A 21,612-nucleotide genomic window follows, 5' to 3' on the forward strand; every position below is an offset into this window, starting at 1 on the left:
ATTTCTTGTTTTTACTCATGTGTAACGTGTAACATGTTTCACAAGATCTGCAAGAAATTTTCTTTCTGTCAGTGCTATATCTTTCTAGAATTTCCTTTTCTATTTCGATCCTTCTTTCCTGAACTAGCTTTCGATGTACATACATAATGAGTCTTTTGTAGCGATCCTCTGCCAATTTTGAGGGCAACAAAGCCAATTTTGAGGGCAAATTTAAAGCCCAAAAGGGCTATTAAGCTCGGAACAGGATTTTACGTTGTTTCACTTTAATGTGCTGTTTCACTTTTGTTTGAGTCTGTTGCCATTTGAAATAATGTGATATATTTTTCATCATATTTAATCTGTCTGTTATTAACATATTATTACATCATATTTAATCTGTCTGTCTATTAACAAACTAAATATTTAAAAGCAATAGATGCGTATCTTAAAACTATTATTATTTTTAAAATTATTATTATACTTTTAATTGGAATGATTTAAATAAAAATGATTAATTCATTTTAATTCGTGGTATATCTAATTAAGAGCATTTAATATTTTTATAGAATTACATTGCATGTTTTCTCACTTTTTAAATATACGGAAGATATATATACCGTTCCCATGTTGGTCTAAATGCATATTCATCTAATATTCTATAAAACGTTTCTCATTTTCGAAAAGAGCCATCTCTATCGCTAATGCCTAAATTTGAAACAGGCCTTTTTGGACAATCGTTTAAATCTAAGCCCTTTCAGATTTTTTTATTTAATTTTTTTCTGCAAGCTGTTCTAAGTGAATAATCAAGAATACTGGCGGTTGATCCCATGTATAACGAACGAGTACCTTTAAGCATGTTTTGTTTGCGAGGAAAAACGTTGTCCCTTCTTTAATCAATATTATTAAATCTCTCGTGTTGTCGATCTTTACTATCTCCTCTTTCCAAAAACTGTACCAGAGTTCTACATGTTGCAGAAAAGAAATGCTCCGGAAAAAAGACATCAATGATATTGCAATAGCAGAAATAGTATCTTTGTACTTTTGAGTATCAAACTGTGAGAGAAAACGTCCTTAAGCAACCATGATTTCGAGCTATTGCAACCACGATTTCTGACTCCCCCAGTGGCGTTGACTGCAAGGAGCTAATCCTGCTGCTGTTTATCCGATAATAGAAGAATCGTTTTCAGTCCATCAGGAAAGGCTCACTTTGATTTCACTTAGTACCTTAGACTGTGATTATGTAATTATATGTGTATATCGACATATAATTACAGTTCATTTGATAAATATGTAACCACAATAAATTTTAAAAAATTGTAGTTGATGCTTAAAGATCATATCTGTCATAAGAATATTATTGACTTTTTACATAATTTTTAATTTCATTTTAATTTTAGTAAAGAAATCAAATGCCTATATTTTTAAATTTTATTCGTCGCTAATGTTTTAATAATATAGCTATATTGTAACTTTAAATTGTTTCACACATTATTGTTTTACGCATTACACATCATATATGCTTTATTCATTACAATCTATCAAAATTTTAAACAAATATATTAAATTAATGAGATTTCGTGTTCACTATAATACCTTTTATTTATTTTTTTTTTTTGTTAGTTGTCATTTTACCAATGTTGATTACCTGTTATTATTTAGTTGCTAGACTCCTTACTAATTCTTGTGTTACTTTTATTTTTATACTTATTTTTTGTGTTTCTTGTGTTTACTATTTGTTCTATCTTTCTTGTCCTAGTTATTCTATCTATCTTTTCCCCTTTATTTCAAAACATTCATTTTTAATATGGAGCATACTTTCGTGTCACTGTCCATTGATTTCAAACGGCTCTTTATTTTTCTTAACTCTAATCCTTAATTTTACATTAATTATATGCTATGAGATTCGAAATTCGTTAAATTAATTGAAAATTACTAATTAAGTTTTATTTCTTGATAAGCTTTTACTTTTCGACTTTATCTTTTTTTATGTCTATACAGCAAGCTACAGTGTATAAGTACAAATATTTCTTTTTTGCAGTTAACATTATGCCGTTTAACATGAACAGCTCACCGTAATCCTCATGTTAAGTTTTAAAAGTAAGTAAACGTTAAATTTCAAAAGCAAGTGACAAAAGCAAGCGTTTCCTGAAAGAGATTTCGGCTTTCAAGCCAGGGCTTACCAGCGGCCAAGCGGTAAAGTCGCTGAAAAGCGGTAGTTTTTTGGTCAGGGGATCCTACCCCGGGGAATGGACTAGCTGTATAAACGTTTTTATGGTCTTCCAAATGTACAAAATGTATACGTTCCAGTTTTCCTTAGAAAGTCCTCCATGAAGGCCTCCTTTGGTGCTTTGCTGTAATTAAATACAGCAAATCAAAACCAGCTTTCAACTTAAGTCAGTTCAAACATTTTAATTTTTCTCATTAGATGGTGTTATTACAGAATTAGTATATTACTGGTTAGTTAGTTACACTAATATAATTTTTGAAACATATTTTTCATGTTATCCTATTATAGAGAAGTATATTACAGTTAGAAATTTTAAACAGAGGCTGCCTCACGTATTAAATTTTAGATAAAATAAAAACGAGCTTGATATATGATAGAAATAAGTGTAACTTAAAAAGGGAGACTTTCCATTTTAAAATTAATAAGTCAGAAATTAAAATTTTTATTTTATACAGATACATACAGGTTGTCTTTACTCGGCTTTTATTTTCGTTATCGTTGGTCGTTTTCTTTTCACATTTTAATTACTTTTATGACAATTGTGGCCCTCATACAATACTTAACTGATATTTAATCAGTCTTAGTGCTCCAATACGTATTTTCTAAAGTGTAATTTCTAAGGTGGAAAACATTCTTCAAGAAAGGTGGTATCCAAGAAAGGTGTAATGTACTTTATATGCGATATGTCACCCAAAACTATTTATATATGTTAGGTTCTAAAATTAATAATTTATTCAAACTTTAGAATCACATTTAGCTGCTATAGTTAATATAATTAAAAGGAAAAAAGTTTCCAAAAAATTCTTTAATCTTTAAACTCCAGAGTACAGTACAACATTTTATCGAGGGGCTTACCAATAAAATTGTCTTTAATTAAAATTCATAAAAAATTTTACCAATAAAATTTTCTTCAATTAAAATTCATAAAAATTTTTAAAGTATAAAAAATCAGACTTTATCATTTAAAATAAAAATAAACACATACTGCTACTAACACATAAAATTAAAACTTTACTCTTGAGCACCACAAATGGCCGACGGATTAAGATCACTGAACACTGGCAGTTTGACCAGGGTTCGAACCAAGGGAACGGGCTGACTGCGTGATTGCTTCTTGGGTTTTTTCCCATGTGCAATGTGAATACGAGCAAACTGTTCGAAATCCTCCGCGAAGGCTTTCTTTCTTGCCCTTAGACAGATAGCCCTCGTGCGCTTTGACATATTCAAATAAACTAAACTAACTTTTACACTGGAATAACAATAAAACTCAACTTAAAATGAGTTTCAATTATGGAAGCTCCAGCGTTTTATTTCGCATTTCTTTTTTGAACATAAAATGGTATAAAAAAGAATAATTTTTAAATATTGAAAAAGTATAATAGTAATTGAATAAGTTTAAAAATGAAAATACATAAAAAATCTTGCAATCTGTATGTTACCACAAAACTTATCGTAACCATTAGATCTTATTTTTAATACATAAATGCATTTTTAATGCAAAAAGCTTTTAAATCTTATTTACAGTGCAAAAGTCATACTTTTACTAATTGCATAAACTAATATGTAAGTAGTAAAATTATAAATTTTGCAGTCTGTTATAGAAGGTAAGAAATCTGATCTATTTATGATATTCAGGATATAAAATAGCAGTTATCATTAAATGGTGTTAAAATGACCAGATCAAATGACTTGATTGACTTAATGCTGTATCCGGCAATGCTTGTTTGTAAAATCGAACATAAATGAAAAAGTCTTCGTGTCGAACGGGATTTTATCGCAGCTGAAAACTATAACTCTTCTTCGAGATGTTATTAAAAAAATCCTCGATATATAAAACCAATACATCATAAGGTATTTTCTCCCTCCTTCCCACGTCTCTTCGTGATGTAAAGCACGTCCGGCGATTATCCGTAAGTTCCGGAGTTCGAGTCACGGCAAGGGCATTGCTCAGTTTTCACCTTCTTGTTCGGAAAAGACTTTACAATGCGAAAAAGGCAAATATAGAAATTATGAAATAAGCATTTGAGTGTATTATGCTGTAACGATGAAAAAAATTTAATAAGCTCCCGATTTTCCATTTGAAGGGTTACTTGTATGTCCTCCAAAATTTAAAATGTTTCCAATCAATTTCTGAGATTATCATGATTCGAAGCAGATGAAGTTTCTGAAAGAACTCCTGATTTTCTGGTGCAGTGAATTTCACTGCTGAATCCTGAAGTGAAGTTAAAATCTTAACGTTGTGTTACTTATGTCTCAAAGAAAATGATCACTAATATAGAACGGAGAGAGGTTCTTCTAATTAAATAGAATCACGTTTACCTTAAATCGCTTTTCATGTTCAAGGTTTTAAAAATATACGGAAAGAAACCTGGAATTATGGTTGCTGAAAGACAAGAAAGACGAAGCTTATAAGGTTTGTATGAAATCAAGGTATTCTGGGTGCAGTGAATTTAGAGTAGAAAAATGAATATATAAAGTGACGCTGAAGGTAAAAGAGCACGAACGAGCGGCAGGAAGATATCGGAATGTATAAAAAAGTTGTTACTGAATTTTAGTTAATGACTAAAATTCTATAGCAATAAACTCAATACGTATAGGAATCTGAAATAGAAGTATTTACAATCTATCGCAAAAAAATCAAAGCACCATGATGGAAGCATTTGTTTTTGATGAAACTGAATATGTGTATAGCTCATACAAAAATAATAAAATGATTAAAAAATCAAGGTCATAGTACCTGTTCACGGTTCCCAAACACCCACTGAGTGTTCAAATAAGTAGTTGGTCGTACCGCCCCTGGCTGTAATGCATGCTTGAATTCGTCGAGACAACGAGTGGTAGAGGATCCTAATGTCATCCTGCGACACATTCTGCCAGGCATTCATCAGTTGTCGCTTCAGATCTGCGATATTGTGTGGTGCCCGAATCTGGCGGCCTACAATGCCCCAGACATGCTCGATTGGTGAAAGGTCTGGTGACCTTCCTGGCAAAGGAAGAGTATCAACCCCACGGAGGCAGTCTAGAGATATGCGAGTGTTGTGTATATAATTGTTTGATCGCGTTATAAAAAACCAAGTGAATTATTTTTCTGATTTAAAAAAATCTTAATTTTATTTAATTATGAATTATTATTTTAATGCTTGGATTTGGAGAAAAAACAGATGCTTCTAAGAATATTTATTTTCCTTTTATTTAAAATTTTTTTATCCAAGATGTCGGTTCATTGAAAGGAATTCGGGAAGGGAGGCGAATTTTGCTAAGTCGTGATTTCGCGGGTTGTTTTGTCCTTTGGAAAGTTCTAGAACAAATTTCTTTTATGCAATTGACCTTTAGGACAAGTTTACGTTACGGGGAGGTCAGAGGTTGCCACTTCACATTCGCTGTAAGTCATTTTGTTTGGCGATCGGTGTGTCTGGTTTGGCTAAGTGAGAGAAGGGTGCACATGCGTGGTGAACCTTATTTCGGTCATTCAGGGTAGAAACGGGAATTTAGTCCCAAAATGGGGGTCGATAAATGAATAGGGTGTATGTGTTTGTCAAGGAGACGAAGAAAGTTCGAGTTTGAATCCCTTTTTGAGTGGATTTTTGGACGGACATTCAGATTTTAGATTTGTTCTTGTTGTGAAGTGAGAAAAGAAAGAGAGATGTAGATTGTCTTCGAGTAGTGCTTACGGCGGGGAGTGGCAATTACGCTCCCCGGCCGCGTGTTTTAGCTAAAAGTTTGAGAAGAGGATTTTGAGTGGCGATCGAATAAACTGTTTCTAATTCTAAAAAATTAACAGAGACTTTTGGACTTCATCTGGAAGTGAGAGGTGGGTCTTTAATTTTGGTGCGACGTCTTTATGATGTAGCCTTTCCTGTCTTTGATCTGCTAAGGACAGGACGATGTCCTCTGAACTTCGTCTTGAAACCGAAGGTAGGAATTATGTTACCGTAGACTAATGAAAACCTGCGTCAGCCGTCCTCTTAAATACCTAGCTGAATAGCCTACGTTTTCCCTTGTTGAGCTGAGATTCTATTCCGAAAGCCGTGCGGCGCAAGCTCTTCTCCTGCTTTCCAGTGGGAAAAATTTTCTTCTATGGAAACCAGTTGCAGGCGTTCTCCTCTGCTGAAATTACTGAAGCGTCGCTTAACACTTCTTCAAAGGAAGTGTTTTTTTCCGGGAATGCTACGTCTCACCCAGTCATTTCAAGCCCCTCTTCAAGTCGTCTACGTTACAGATAGGTTTTTTCCTGTGTTTTCATTTATTTCTATGAACTTTAAAGAAATTCCAAAACCTTCTTTAGGACTTTATACTTCATATTGAATCTCCAAATCCAATTCAATTCTAAATACCTGAAAATTCGCTCCTTTCCGATTTCTTTCTTTACAGAGACTAAAATGGAAAATCTTAATAAGTTAATTATGGTATAAAAATATAGTTTGTTTTTGTAAAATTATCCTTAGTACAGATGTTGAATTTCAGAAGTGTACCTGAAGAAAGTAATGTATTTTTTAACATCCTAGAATTTACTGCAGTAGTTCTGGTTAAAGTTAAATTAAATGGGTCATAAAGGGAATTCTGAAACTAAATTCATTAAGTTAATTGAAAAGAAAATGAAATTTGTAAATCCTTAATTTAAACGTTTAAATGATATATATTGATTAGTCCAGATGTGTAACTGAAATCAGTGAATGGCCAGCATTAATTACCTAGGATGTGAAATTTAATTAAAAATTTTGAGGAATCTGAATAAACTTGTATTTTAATCTGGAAACCCATTTTTATGTTTTTCTTGATATCTATTTAATGTTTTTCCTTCATATATTGTATTTATCTCTTGTTATCCGATCCTCTTACGACACGGTGCCGGATGCATAAAAAACACAACGCAATGTCATTTTTCCCACTCAAGGATGATCACTAAAAATATTTAAATTAACTAGCCTTAAGAGTTTATTTTCAGCTTGGTAGTTATTTAGTTAGTTACGTTTCACCTGTCTGTTTCTGCGTCGGCATTTTCCTTTAGATACCAAGGCAGAAATAGAACACGAGCGGTATATGGATTGGCATTATCTTGTTGGAAAACGGCCCAGGATGACGTGCCATAAAGGGTAATGCAACCGGCCGCAGGATGGTATCAACATATCGTTGAGCTGTTAAAGATGTACGGAGGATGACTAAAGATCACCTGCTGTCATAAGAAATAGCGCCCCGCACCATCACATCAGGGGTATGCCTTTGTAAAACAAAGGCTGATTGAGACCCCTGGCCCCGTCCTCTCCAGAGACATGAACACGGTGGTCATCTGTTTCAAGAGTGAAGCGGGATTCATCGCTGAACACTATACGATGCCAGTCTGATGGCAGCCATGATGATCGGCTGCGACACCACTCCAGACGACTCCGCCGATGTTGTGGGGTCAAAGGCAAACGTCTTAAAGGCCTCTGTGAACGTAACCCCGCCTCAGAGAAGCGCTGTGAGATGGTGGACGGTACCGCGGGAGGTATAGAAGTGGCTGCAGTGCGTTGAATATTCGACAATACTACCGTTGGGGCGGTTGGGCCTGGCGAACAATCATCTTATCTTTCCTAGCATTTGTGCTCCTTGGCCTTCCAGAGCCTTCATTTCGTCAGCAATTTCCTTGTAGCAACCATTGCTGACAACATCTTTGCACAGCAGTGACTGTACGCTGCAGAGGCGGCCTATTGCTCGGTATGACCATCCAGCTTCACGCAACCCTACAATGGGACCACGTTCGAAGTTGTTTGGTTGTCTGTAAGGTTTTCGATATCGTCGTAATGGCATCTTTAGTTGCTTCTTTACAGAATTACAATGGCAGCAACAAAAAAAACATAAATTTTCCGCGTGTGTTACTGGTTTTATACTTTGCGAATTGCGCACTAGAAATGCGCGCTATGATCGCAATTCCTGTTCATTTGCCTTGAAACTTTGATCATTTGCATGTTCGATCAAGATATTTTTGCATACCAAATTTCGTCACGATCGCAAAAGTCCTTCTTGGTGCTTCGATTATTTGCAAAAGAGTGTATAAAGAATTTTATCAAATAAGATCAATTTTATTATCTTAATAAACTTTATTATAAAACATTTTTCTGTGTCATTTCTTTAAAGCATAATTAAAAATTTCTTCCCTCTGATCTTTTTGGGATTATTCGTCTTTTTTGATTAGCTGTGAATTAATAAGCTTGAATAAGTGTATTAATTTGTATGCATGTACTAATATGAACAAAGCACTCTAATAATCATCTTACCCTTTTATAGGAAGAGAGAATGTATCATAATATGAAAGCATAATGCCTCCCTATTCTTTCTTTTACATACAGTATACCGGGAGAATAATTTGATATAATTGGAACAAATTAGTATTAGGTATTTTATCCATTTCCGTAATAAAAGGTAATCTTGTAGAAAGTGTTGCTTTTCTCGTCTTAAATGCCCCAGTTAAACAGAATAGCAGGCATTATCATTATGTTTTATGGGTCACTAAAGGTGAAGAGACAATTTTAATTTCAATAGCTGCGATATAAGTAAAACACATCTTTCATTCCTAGATGCAGATATTTTCTATTTGGAAAATTTAATTTTAACTGTATCGCTAGTTAATAAAATTAATTGCATTTAATAAAGATTTATTAAAAGTTCCTAAAATTTTCAACTGCATTTTGTTCCTTAAATGACCAAAAAAATGTCCTGCATTTCTGTTCTTTGTTTCCTACTTTGTTCCTTTGACTATGAATTTCTTTCATTTTGAAAAATAATTACGTAATTAAGGCCAGTGTTTTTGAAAAATTTCAAACTAAACAATTTATCCATGCCATAGTTAATTATTTATATGCTAACAGGACAAGAATGACAGTTTAAACAGCATACAAAGCAATCAGTTTGGAATCACTGAATAATATTTTCCGTATTTATAGAAAATGATTGGATCTGTACTCTTACGTTTTTGTTTTGTTTGTTTTGTTTCTCTAATGTTTCAGAGAAAGGAGGCTCTAGACTAAGTGCTCAAAACAGATCATGGACAACTGCTCGAATGAGAAGCTTAAATGGCTAAAAAGTTGCCGTATGGCTTCAAGTAAAACCAGCTGTGCTTGTTGAGGAAGGAAATGGATTTTAGACGATGGAAAGCCCGTGCTGTTTGGAAAAGTATTCATTACACTTCTGCATTTACTTAAATTACAAAATATGGACATCTTATGAAAATTTCTAGAAGCATATATGATATGTCAAAATAATAACTGAAATATAAAATCTTCAATATTACTAATAATACAATTATTCTTGAGCAAATACTCATGCAACTCGGCAGATTTATCAGCTTCAAAATCATTCATTAACTGACTATAAAACTTTTTGTTCTAATACGCCACCTCATCTGTATTAAAAAAAGTAAAAATCTTAGTTTGGCGTTTTGTAGAATGATGATTTTGAAGGAGTCATGCAATGATGTCCTTCTTTTTCAAGGCTTATAGAAATGAAAAGAAACTTTAGAATACTTCTGAGTTTTGAAAAAGAGAGACAACTTGACGTTTCGAAACCGATAGAGTTTCTCATAAAACCAATAACAAACTAGCTTAATTTTTGTCTAATTTTATACCTCATATTGCCGTCCATCTCTTTCATATACCACATCCGTAATTTATATATGATAATATACGGAATTTGTATTCAGACTTAATTTAAAATAATTGTTAACGTATAAAAACTGAAAACAGAAGTTTAAAGAAAAGGCGGGTTTCCATATAAAATCAAAAGCTGATGGCATCAAATTTCTTTTACCGCCAAACGGGACTATTTTGTAAAGGCTTAATTTTTTATACTTGTTCTTTGATATATAGTTATTAACTGGTTTCAAAAATCAAATAATGAATACTATGTACATTTTAAATACTTTTCTGTAGAACAATAAGATTCCGTATTATTGGAAGTACAGTTAATTAGAATTTTCATATAAAGAAGCAGAAAAAAATCATCTGTCATTAAATAAAAGAGTAAACAAATATGCGAATTAAATTCAGTAGCTTGTTATTGCTAAATTGACTAAATAATATTAATTATTTACATAAAACTTTTCTAACGTAGCAGTAAAAGCTAAAGTAAAAATACTTTTAAATATTTATTTTAACTTACTGCTATGAATTGCATACTAAGCGAGTAAAATTACACTTAACAAAAACTTAGCGTACATTTTTAAAAGAACAAATTGTAAAATCATATATTAATGATACATTTTATTTTGGATTCTTAACAAGTGTAATTCTTTAAAATCTGTGTGATTTTATACATACGGTATTTTAGGAATTATCATAAAAATGATTAATATTTCAAATATCAAGCTTAAAATAATTCCTTTCCTATGTTTCTAGTATTATATGTTTATTAAGAAAATAATAACTAAACCATTAATAAACAGCCCCGAAAATACTGGATGCTTTCTAGTTTTCTGTTATCTGCCACACTGTATATTACTAATTTAAGCAAAAAGGTAATTTTACGATAATGCAACTATCTGACTTAGCGGCAGAGTGAAAGAAGCAGATCTAGGTAACCACGTGAGCCTGAAACCTCACTCACATAAACAACACTTACAGATAGAGCAAAACGAGATGCTCATGAATTGAGTTTTTGAGTAACGTATATATGCGTCGATTTCCTTTACACAATCTCCCAAAAATGCGTGGTTGTGAAAGCAGAGGCTTTTATAAAATTGACAATACAAGACTTTGAGAGGATCTCGAAAATTAAATAATAATATGATAAAAATAGCAGATAGACTTAGCATTTTAAATCTCTTAATATATAACAAGTTTCACTTAAATGAGAAATCATAGTATCTGTACAGCTACAACTCGATGTTCTTAGAGTATTATTTAAAACGTTAAAAACATTTGCCTTATTTCTGTCTTGTATTCTCTCAGAAGTAAAACATGCAATGAAACAAAAAGCTATAAGCTGTAGTAAATATATGCAAATGCTATTTTTATTTCCTATTTCAACAATAATCGTGTTATATAAGAAATATAATACTTCATGGTAATTTGTATCGTCCTTCAACTCACAAATTATCAAACGTCTTACATGATTAAAAGCATCCATCTTAAGAACATTTGTCTTTAATGAACATAGACTATTGCGCTGTGGTGTTCGTTGCAAATAGTGCCTTAATAATAATATTTACAGCATCCACACAAAGAAAACGCATTAGCCAAAGAACACAATAAATGAACTCAGATTGCATTCCTTGATACAGGATATGTACCTGAAAATTTACAACAGTTAGTTGCTTATATGATACATAAACTAAATGCAATGACTGGATGAAATTTGTGTTTAAATAAAGACTATACTTTTGCAAGCTATAGGAAGTAAGATTTGAACTAGGAATTAGTTTTTTGAAGGGATCTTTGATTCTCTGCTCGAAAATATATAAAATGCTAGTATACATATTTTGCATGAAAAAGAACGAATATTTATATGTATAAATCACTAAAATAGTTAGCTTTAAGGAATTATTACCAAATTATTTATGGTTACACTACTCTAATTATTTCAACATCTTTTCAGTATGTGTTGATATTATATTTTAAATGAAAGCCTTTCACTGAGGAGAATTTAACATCATTACATCAACTCATTTATTGATGCATTTAAAACTTCCTTCCGAGTGTAAAAATCTTTCTTCAAATCATACGTTTGAATGAATCTTTTCCGCCAGACTATAATTTTATTAAATTACACCTCAGTTCTGGATTTGAAAGAAACAGAGGCAATCAATATATAAATAAAAGGGATCTTCCAGTTACTGATCAGAACGTAACATCTGATCGCAGCCGTCGGTAATCTAGGAATCCTTAGAAGAAAGATGTGATCTTGGCGATCTTCCAACTTGGGATCTGCACATACGCAAAGAGTGTCTGCTGAAATGCTTCTCTCCTCAGCATTGTCGAGATCTTAAAATAAACCAGTCACTTTTCGGAGCCAACTTATTTTAATGGCAATACATAATTCGTCTTCATTTTCCCAAATAGTAATAAAATATTTAGTTATAATAATTTTTAGCTTAATTCCATCTGATTCATAATTAACTGAATACCAATTGAAAAAAAAAACTAAATATAAGTATTCTAAGCAACAGTGTTGAGCAGAATTAAAACGGATGTAACAATACGAGGGGGGAAGCTTAATCATTTGTTCTCAGGTAAACTAATTATTGGGAAATTAAGAATTCTTTTTTCATTTGTCTAAATAACTATTAGAATTAGCTCTAAGAAAATGATGAATTTATGGGAAATGATGTTAAAATGCAATAAAATAAAAGATGCAATAAAGCTTAATAAGACATTACATGGGTCATGCAATTCGCAATATTATACTTGAAGATTTCATATGAATTCATTTTTTACAAAACTATAATCTGAAACGCTATTACAATTTCATATCCAATTTTATATGCATAAACCATTGCTCTGGGTTATTTCAAAAGAAAACCTTTAAGTAAACTGTATTGCTTAAATGAAACTGAGTTCTCTAAAAGGTAATACGAACAGATATGACAAGTTTGTTTTACTACAGTTAAATTTTATCTGATGTTTCGCCACTGATCAGAAAGGTATTGCTTCTTTTTGTCAGAATTTGCTTAGATAATGCAAAGAACTGACTTATATACATACACTAACATTTTTGTATAGAAGAAATATTAAATTGCTATATTTACTTCCCTAAATGAAGGTACATATTAAGACATTCATTATCGACTTCAACATTTTTATAAGCATTAAGTACAGAATAAGAGGGGGCAAATCAAGCTTACTTCTGAATTTCTTTCGTATGGCATCACCGTGAAATAAAAGATAAGCTAGAAACTCATCTTTTAGCATCCTCGACTCAACGGCGCTGTTCAGACGCAGAAAAACTCCCCACTGATAATTTGTTACAACAATGGAGCATTAAATAGAAAGCCGCAAATCCCATACCCGTTTGCTTTGCAAGTTCTCAATAAAAACAAGTTCTCAGAATAATCGCGCAAATTTCAACTCGAGCAATGGCGCTCGGTACTTCTTCCTTTTTGCTGCTTTTAATCCGCTGTTTGGTTTCGCGCATGGCAGGTCGGCAGGGAAATCGCCATCTACCGAGTATGACTGACGTTCCGGAATGCTCTCTTAGGGTGGCTCACTGGGTGCTGCTCAGCGTTTGAAGATGAAGGAGGGATGGGAACACTGATGAGAAATCGATTCTCATTTTGCGCGCCTCTCGAATGTTATCCTTGATCACTGGAATTATGGGTGTTCCTTGTTTGTTAAAAAGGTCTGCCAGTAAAATATCAGTGAAAATGTTTTCTTTCAGCATTCATTACGAATATCCGTAGAGACACGACATTTTTATATAAATGATTATAGAATGACTTGATGAATATGACAAAAGCAAATTTTTAATTAAAACAAATGTGAAGAAGGATGATATTTTTCTCTGCATGAATTTTACCGCTGATAAAACAAACTGCGACCTAAGAAAAGTATTAAAAAATATGTTTTCTAACCTTCCTGTTTCCATTTCTAAATGACTCAGGTTTAGAGTGAATCTGCAGTAGGTTTTCTCAATGCTTCAGTCTGCTCCTTTATAATCAATTTATTACGCGGGATTTAGTGGAAATATTAGTTTTTTTATAATGATTCTATTACTTATTTTCAAAGATCTTTCAGAACAATTAACTATGTTTTTTCCTTCAGTGTGAAGTGGGAATTAAATGTTACAGTTGCGAGCAAAAAGTTTAGACATTTTTTGAAATTTTCCTCTTTTCCAACTTTGCATACACACACACATACACAGATATATATATATATATATATATATATATATATAATTATAATTTAAACTAGTGGTAACATCTTAATTCCCCCTCTTTATTCCCAAAATAGTAATAATAAAACTTTTTTTCTGGTCCGTGTCATTTCTAGGTTAATCCATCTTGCATGGCGTTGCTAACTCGGAAACTGAACTCAAAATTTCGAGAACTGAAACCTCTTTAATCTAAACAAAAACCTTCTCTTGTTGAACCTTCACATTAGCTAACTGCGCACTTTTAGCTTCAGCTCTCCTGCGGTCAAGATACTACTTCTATCCGTTTGCTTTATCGTGCTAATAACTATGCCATTATCTAAAATGTGATACTTTATATATCTGAGTATATATACTCAAAATATGCTCAAAATTTTATATACATATATTCTATGTATTCAAAATTTTGGGGAGCGAATTGCGCTCATGATCATGTGTGATGAAAAATATACTGATAATTAGTTCGTATCCACCAATGAAAGTTACATTCAATTCGGCCGCGTCTGTCTACGAGTCTTTCCTTCGAATGTCCTCTTTCTAACTACTCAGAAAAGTCCCCCCCCCCAGGATATAAGGCAGAGAACAATAGTTGTTGAAACTCTCACCGACCACCACGTGATTTGCGCATGCGCGGCAAAAAACTGAAAACAGAACTATAACTGAATTTTTAGAACTCGTGATGGACGTTTGAGTGAAACATGTAATCCTTCTCTTCTGTGTTATATATGTGATATTTTGGCAGTCGAGCACATGAGTGACGAAGCTTGCCATCAGAGTCCGGGCATTGTTTGGCCTGAGTGGAATACAGCAGAAATGACGACACAGAAGGATTTCACTTTTTACTATGCCATATCTTTATTTCAATTTTCACCGCAGATCATTCTTACTTTAGATGAAGTTCTCCAAATTACATATTCAATAGTGATTTAAACTAAGTACGATTAAATTTAGACTTTCTGCGTCATTAACTATTCTAACAAAGGAAAGATGGATTAAGCAGCAGCGAAGTGTTGTAGCGCAGGAGGAGACAAGCAATCTGATTCAAAATGGCGCGACTCCGTTATTTATAGAAGCAGTTACGTAATAGGCTGGAATGTTCTCGAAAATACTGGTCTAGGGGGAAGATCCTGAATTGCAGAAAATTAATTAAAGGTTGCTTGTTCGTATAGAGCAAAGCCGTCCTGTTTTTTATATTTTACATCTCCCCCCCTCAAAAGCAACAGGCGGTCGAGCAAAGCATTAGTAGATTAATGAAGCAAGAATTATGAGGAAAGACATGAAGAAACATCCAGGACATAGCTTACCTGCTTAAACTATGTCCTGTCATAAATCATGATATTTCTCATATAATTATAAAGTTTTTGAATTATACGATTTTACAAAGATTTATAAATAAATAACTAAATTTATAACTATAAGACAATAATATATGGAATAATAATAATAAATAAATTACGAGCATAAAAGTCCTTTATTTTTCTCAAAATGTGCATTGAAAAGTTTGTAAAGTCCTTTTCATAGAATGAATATACTGGTGAAGTCTCTTGACGCCAGATCTGACGCCCACAAGATAAAAATAAGCTTACAAATATTATGCACTTTTTTCAATGAATATGGTTCCGTAATAATTTTTAAATAGAAGATGTTTAAAATTTTTGCAGGGAACTCTTTTTCATATAAAACTTAGAAGGTACACAACTTATGCATAATTGATTAGGTGCATTCATTCTTCTCATCGTAGGTAATTAACAATACATTGACATATTTTAAATTTGAAAATTCAATACAAAACATTGTAATATAATACCTTAAGAAAACAATTCAATATAAATCTATAATAATATAATACAATAAGACATTAACACTTTGAATCAAAAGTTTGGCATGTCCTCTCCAACAGATCAGCGTGACTAGCTTGCTGATGGTTGGGTGGTGCTAGGTACAAAATATCAAAAAAACCTCCGTTGCCTAATAAAAGGTAACTGGTTTTAGGCATTGTATATTGTATCAAATTGTTTTTGTAAAAATACAAAATCCTACAAAATTAAATTTTAACACAAATAACTTGTATGATCAAGTTAAAGTCTTTACTAAAATTTTGGAAACTAGAAATTAATATTACCTTACAACAAGAAGAAAGAAAAAAAATTGTTACAAAATAATATAAGAAAGAAGATGTTTAGTTTTCGAAAAATTATGTGAAAAATACAAAAGGTCAATATCGGGAAAATAATTTGTTATAGTTAGGGTTTAGGTCTAGATCAGGTATTAAAAAGTCATAATCAGGAAAAATTTTAATAGAGAATTTTGAAAAAATAAAAATGAAATTAATTATGGAGAGAGATAAGAATTCTACAATTTCTAACATTTAATTTAAATTCACTTGCTGGATTAAAAGGTCTTCGCCTAGTTGAACGAACAATTTCTGATTTCTTTTTAGTTGGAGGATTAGGTTTATCAATTTCATAAATAACTTCAGAATATTGTTTTAGAATTTTGTAAGGTCCTGAAAATGGAGGAGAAAGTTTACGTGTATTAGGATACTGAAATTCTTCATACATTACTAAAATTACGAGGTTTATAATGAGTATCATATCTTTCTTTATTTACATTATGATAATCATCAGATCTTTTTTGAGCTATTTGTCTACCTTCTTCTTATTGGTGGATATAATTCTTGATTTTGAATTAAGGAATCATAAGGTAATTTTCCATACATTAAGTATGATGGTGGGAATTTTGTTACAGAATGAGGGGTGTTATTACATTCTTCAGTTAATTGGGGTAATAATTTTGTCCACGCAATATTACCTTGATAGGAATTTAGTTTACATTTTAATCTAGTTTAACAAAAATAATCCATTTTTGTTTTTTGAAGTTCTTGCACTATTCTCAATTTGTGAAGATCGTAATCCAGCTTGTGCTTTTCAATTTGTCTTTGCTCTAACAGTTTTCGATCCGAAATAGCAGTTGTAAGTAAATCTTGAACAAATTCATGATCCTTTTTGTATTCTGCACTGTTAAAAATAATTTCTTTTAAACCTGCTATTGTAACGGTTGGTGGTAAACATTCACCAGTTTCTTCCACAACTTGTTTCAAATCTTCTTTTTTAAAACCTTTTATCACTTTAAACATCTTTAAATACGAAAATAGTCCTGTAACTGGACGCCAGAAACGTTAAAGCTTACAAGAAAAAAGTATCACCAACCTTTTTCAACTTTCAGTACTTAAAATCATAAATCACACTTCAGCACGAAGTAGCCTTTAATTAAAGACTCGCATCATAGATTTAAAGATAGTCTCTATCATTAAAACACTATAACTGCGGTGATTATTTACACAATAGACTCAGTTTCAAAGAAAACAAACTTTATTGTCACGAAAAAAACAATGATGCCCCTCACTTGTTACATCGTTCACAAACTTGAATATCTCCTACTGTTGCCACACACAAGTAGCTAAATTTTACTAACAAAATACGTAAGGCGTTATTAACATTCATCACGCTTATAAGCTAAAGTTACAGGAGCAGCATAAGGACTGTAAGAAGGTTTAATAATTCCATTATTGAACAACTCATCTATTTGCTTCTTAATTTCACTATTATCTTTAGGAAATGCTCGATATGGTCTATAGGCTATTGGTAATTCAGAAGTTAATACAACTGTTGGGGGAGGGGGTTCAATCTTTATACAACCAACATCATATTTACTTTTAGCAAATATATGATTATAACTATTCAAGAATTTTTTTAATTTACTGGCAAAATTTGCACTATTTTCAAAATAATTGCCAGACGTTTTAGTACTAATATCACTTTTACATACAAAATTTTTACTGTCTTCACAATATTTACCAGACTGTTTAGCATTGATATCATTTTTACATACAAAATTATTTTGAAAAAACTTAGCTAATTTAACATTTTTACTCACCTGTTTTCTACACTGATAAACTTGATAATTATAAAAATTCAGTTGTAATTTGAACAATGAAACACAACATGAGGATAATAATAAATAATTTTAATTAGAATTTACCACATAAAATATTACATCATTAGTGAGTTTACCTATTTAACATGATATTTTAATAATGTTGTCTACATGAATCTGACTAGATAGCGAATATAATTTGCTATTAGATTTATCTTCAACTCGTTCATATTTTGTACCAATACCCTTAAAAATATTGTAAGGAAGAACATTTACCTGGGAACCAGTATCAATAATACTTGGTACACTTTGTTGTCCAATTCGGACATTAACTTTGAAATAAAATAATTTTTTCTGTTCATTTTTTGGCGCCGTATTATAATAACTTATTGAAGGAACTTTTTGATAACTAAGCGGCCTGTACGGATGTGGAAAAGGCCAAGGCATATACTGATTTGCATGAAATAGCCTAGTAGTATATCTGGGTATAGTTTGCCTCGGAGCAACAAATCTATAATCACTGCTTGCACTTTCTACTCCGTCCAGTGACACTGAAATTGGGAAAAGTTTCCTCGCAATGTCTATCCACATTTTTGGAGTTTTTATTTCTTGCATGCTAAGCAGCATGCTCTGGGCTTCCGGAAAGACCTTGGTTCAGGGCTTCAACCATTGTAGATTCATTTAACTTCAAACTGGATCCATACCGCAGTTTATGTCTAAAATACAGATCAATGTTGTTACATTTTTTGTACGTGATAGATATAAAATCGTTAAATGTCACTTCCTCTGCACTGGAAAAGTAAGTTGGAAATTTCTTTTAAGCTGCTTCCCAATCTTTGTCTAACATTCACGAAAGAAGTATGCAAGTTCTTCTACCCGCAGGCATTCGGAAAATACTATAAGGGGTCTGTGATGTATGGGTGACGCCAAACAACGAGATGTATAGAGACAACACCACCTAGAACTAACTCAAGGCCACGGCGCGCAGTTCATGACGTCACTGCAGTAGGGATACTTTCGTCCTCGCCAACTTTAAGGGTGCCTTCTTAAATATCCATTTGACAGGCTTATATAAAAACTGAAATTTTTATATTTAATTCTCATCGTTTATAAATCTGGAAAATACCTTGCTTTCATTAGAATGTGAAGAACCGAGATTTTTATTTTTAGAATGTTTTCGATACGAATAACTAGAATTTTTAATTCCATTAAAAGTTATTACTGATGTTACTAAATTTAATCGCTGAGAAACTCTTGTTAACGAAAGAAACTTCACACTTAATGAATCGGAATTTTATTTGTACGCAATAATTAAACAGAAAGACAATTTAAGACATGAAGGCAGGATATAGATCCTAAAAAATTGAGATAAATTCTAACTGATTTAAATTATGAAGCTAATTTACCTGGAATCATGTAGCAACATAAAATCGTTAGTTGAAAACAAATATAATTAATCAGAGATGTTTATTGGTCAAGGGTCGTATTAATTATACTTACAACAATTTATGCCTTGACTAATAAACATCTTTGATAAGTATAAGTAATATATCTTATTTTTGACATATGTTACCGAATAATAATAAATACTCATGTTTGAAACAAATAACGCTAAGCTTGCAACGATTTAAATAAGTTTTTATAATTATTTGAGACATTAGGTGCACAGAGAGAATTGCATATTATTTTGCATTTTAAATGGCAAATATCAAATCTCTGATAGAGGTCTGATATAGATCTAAATAGCTAACCTCTGATCTTTACAGGGAAATTTTATAACATGGTTTAGCAGTATTGTGTGGAAGGCAAATGTAACAAATCCTAAACTGGGATATTGAACACAACAAATGAAAAACACAACTATCATTGCATTATTACTGCCGAATAAAATTACTAACATATAAATGCCCTTAGGATGCACTAAATTATACATTACAATTCGAAACAATTTATACAGAAATACTTTAGATAATATGTATATGCTTATTTTCAATCAGTCAACTAAAAAGAGGAAGGATTGTTTTCAATCAGTCAACTAAAAAGAGGAAGGATAGAGGAAAAGAAGAAAATCATCGAAATTGTCTTTGCAGTCAATTCAGAATTATTCAAAACTGTCTGTAAACGGGGAACGATAAATATTGCTTTTTTTTTTTTATCACAGACTGCATTTCATCAAATAAAAATGTATGGCATAATATTTCATAAAGACTACATTTCTATCTTTAGAAAGAATTTAAATTGTAGTCTTTATGAAATATCATGCCATACATTTTTATTTCCATACGTATGTATATGCATGCGTATATATGTATGACAATATATTCGATTTCTTTGGAAAAAAAAAAATTGCTTCGACATACTGCTATACAAAATATACAATTAGCTACCAAAGATGATCATAACCTTTGAATTGTCCGAGGGTGAGGAGCCAAAATACACCCAGAACTCCTTAAAAATTTATAAGCATGGGGTGAAATTGTACATAAAATACTGAATAGTATCATACTCTCTGGAGAATACCGTAAGTTTTCTTTGGATGTATTAATTAATGTTAATTGCTCCCTAATGAATTGTATGGCTTTCTGCTTATTTTCATCGTATTGTTCTTCAATATTTTCTAAAGTTTCACAAACAGAATTTATTCTTAAATTCTGCACATCACTTTTAAATTCATACGACAACAAAGCGTTTAAAATAGAAATTACCTCATCTACATTGCCAACAGATGCTGGCAAAGTTAAATTATTAAATTTTTTAAGTTCAGTTTACCCAATGTAAACTGAAAGTTCAAGTTTTTCGTTTATTAATGCTGAAATATTTATTTCAGGGCACGGTGTTAGCTCAATAATTAAAAAGATAGCTTCCCGTGCTCTTTTAATACAGTTCCACAAGCCAGGTAGCTTTTCTTTTCCCATCTTATCTAAAAATTTAGAAAAAGAAAAGGATTTTTCTTTTTCATTCGTCTGAAACTGGGATATACTTTCAGTTACAGCCCACTGAAGATTTTTATTTTCTAGCCTTTTACGACGTTCATCTGGGCTTTCTCTCACGATAAATTCCCTTGAAATATATTTTGGGCAGTTTGGGAAAATACTAGGAATCGCAAAACGTTTTAATTTGTACCTCGATAAGGGAGCAGTCACCTTCCTTCCAGTAATTTCATCAACGAATTCTGTATATTTTGAAATGTCCTCAGGGTGAAAATGAAGGGCACAAACCCATCAGCAAGAATTTGTATACATTAAGTTTTTCGGCTTTAAACTGAGCATACATTATTAAATTTCATTAAATTTGTAGCATAAAATAATACAGGTTAAGTTATTTTAATTATGGCAAAGCCTCGAGGGCTATCTGCCTAAGGGGAGGGATGCCTTCATGGAGGACTTTCTAAGGGAAACTGGCTCGTATATACGTTACACATGGGGAAAACCCCGAAAACACCCATGCAGTCAGCCCGTTGGCGGGATTCGAACCTCGGACCGAACTACCAGTGTTCAGCGACTTAACCGCTCGGCCGCTGGTCGGCCACTAAAATAATATAAGTTAATGTTTATTCACGACTAATAGAAGGAAAATCATACTCATCTATTAATTGTATAAAGTGAAACAGGTACTAGTTTTGAAGAATAATG

The 21,612-nt window shown here is 32.2% G+C and overlaps 1 protein-coding gene across 2 annotated transcripts in view; it reads right to left on the reverse strand.

Moving 5' to 3' along the window:
* The window catches only part of LOC118182630 (uncharacterized), a 51,667-nt gene extending 38,295 nt beyond the window's left edge, over window positions 1-13,372 (reverse strand). The window contains exon 1 of one of the 2 annotated variants that reach the window (XM_085807999.1): window positions 13,020-13,372. The gene's annotated coding sequence lies outside the window, so the exon portion shown is untranslated. The remainder of the gene's footprint in view (window positions 1-13,019) is intronic. The other variant, XM_035352002.2, reaches the window with a different exon arrangement.
* Window positions 13,373-21,612: the final 8,240 nt, after the last annotated feature.

Source organism: Stegodyphus dumicola, chromosome X1, assembly GCF_044657685.1.
Source record: "Stegodyphus dumicola isolate Sdum_Otavi_A_Nest chromosome X1, ASM4465768v1".
Lineage (NCBI taxonomy): Eukaryota > Metazoa > Arthropoda > Arachnida > Araneae > Eresidae > Stegodyphus > Stegodyphus dumicola.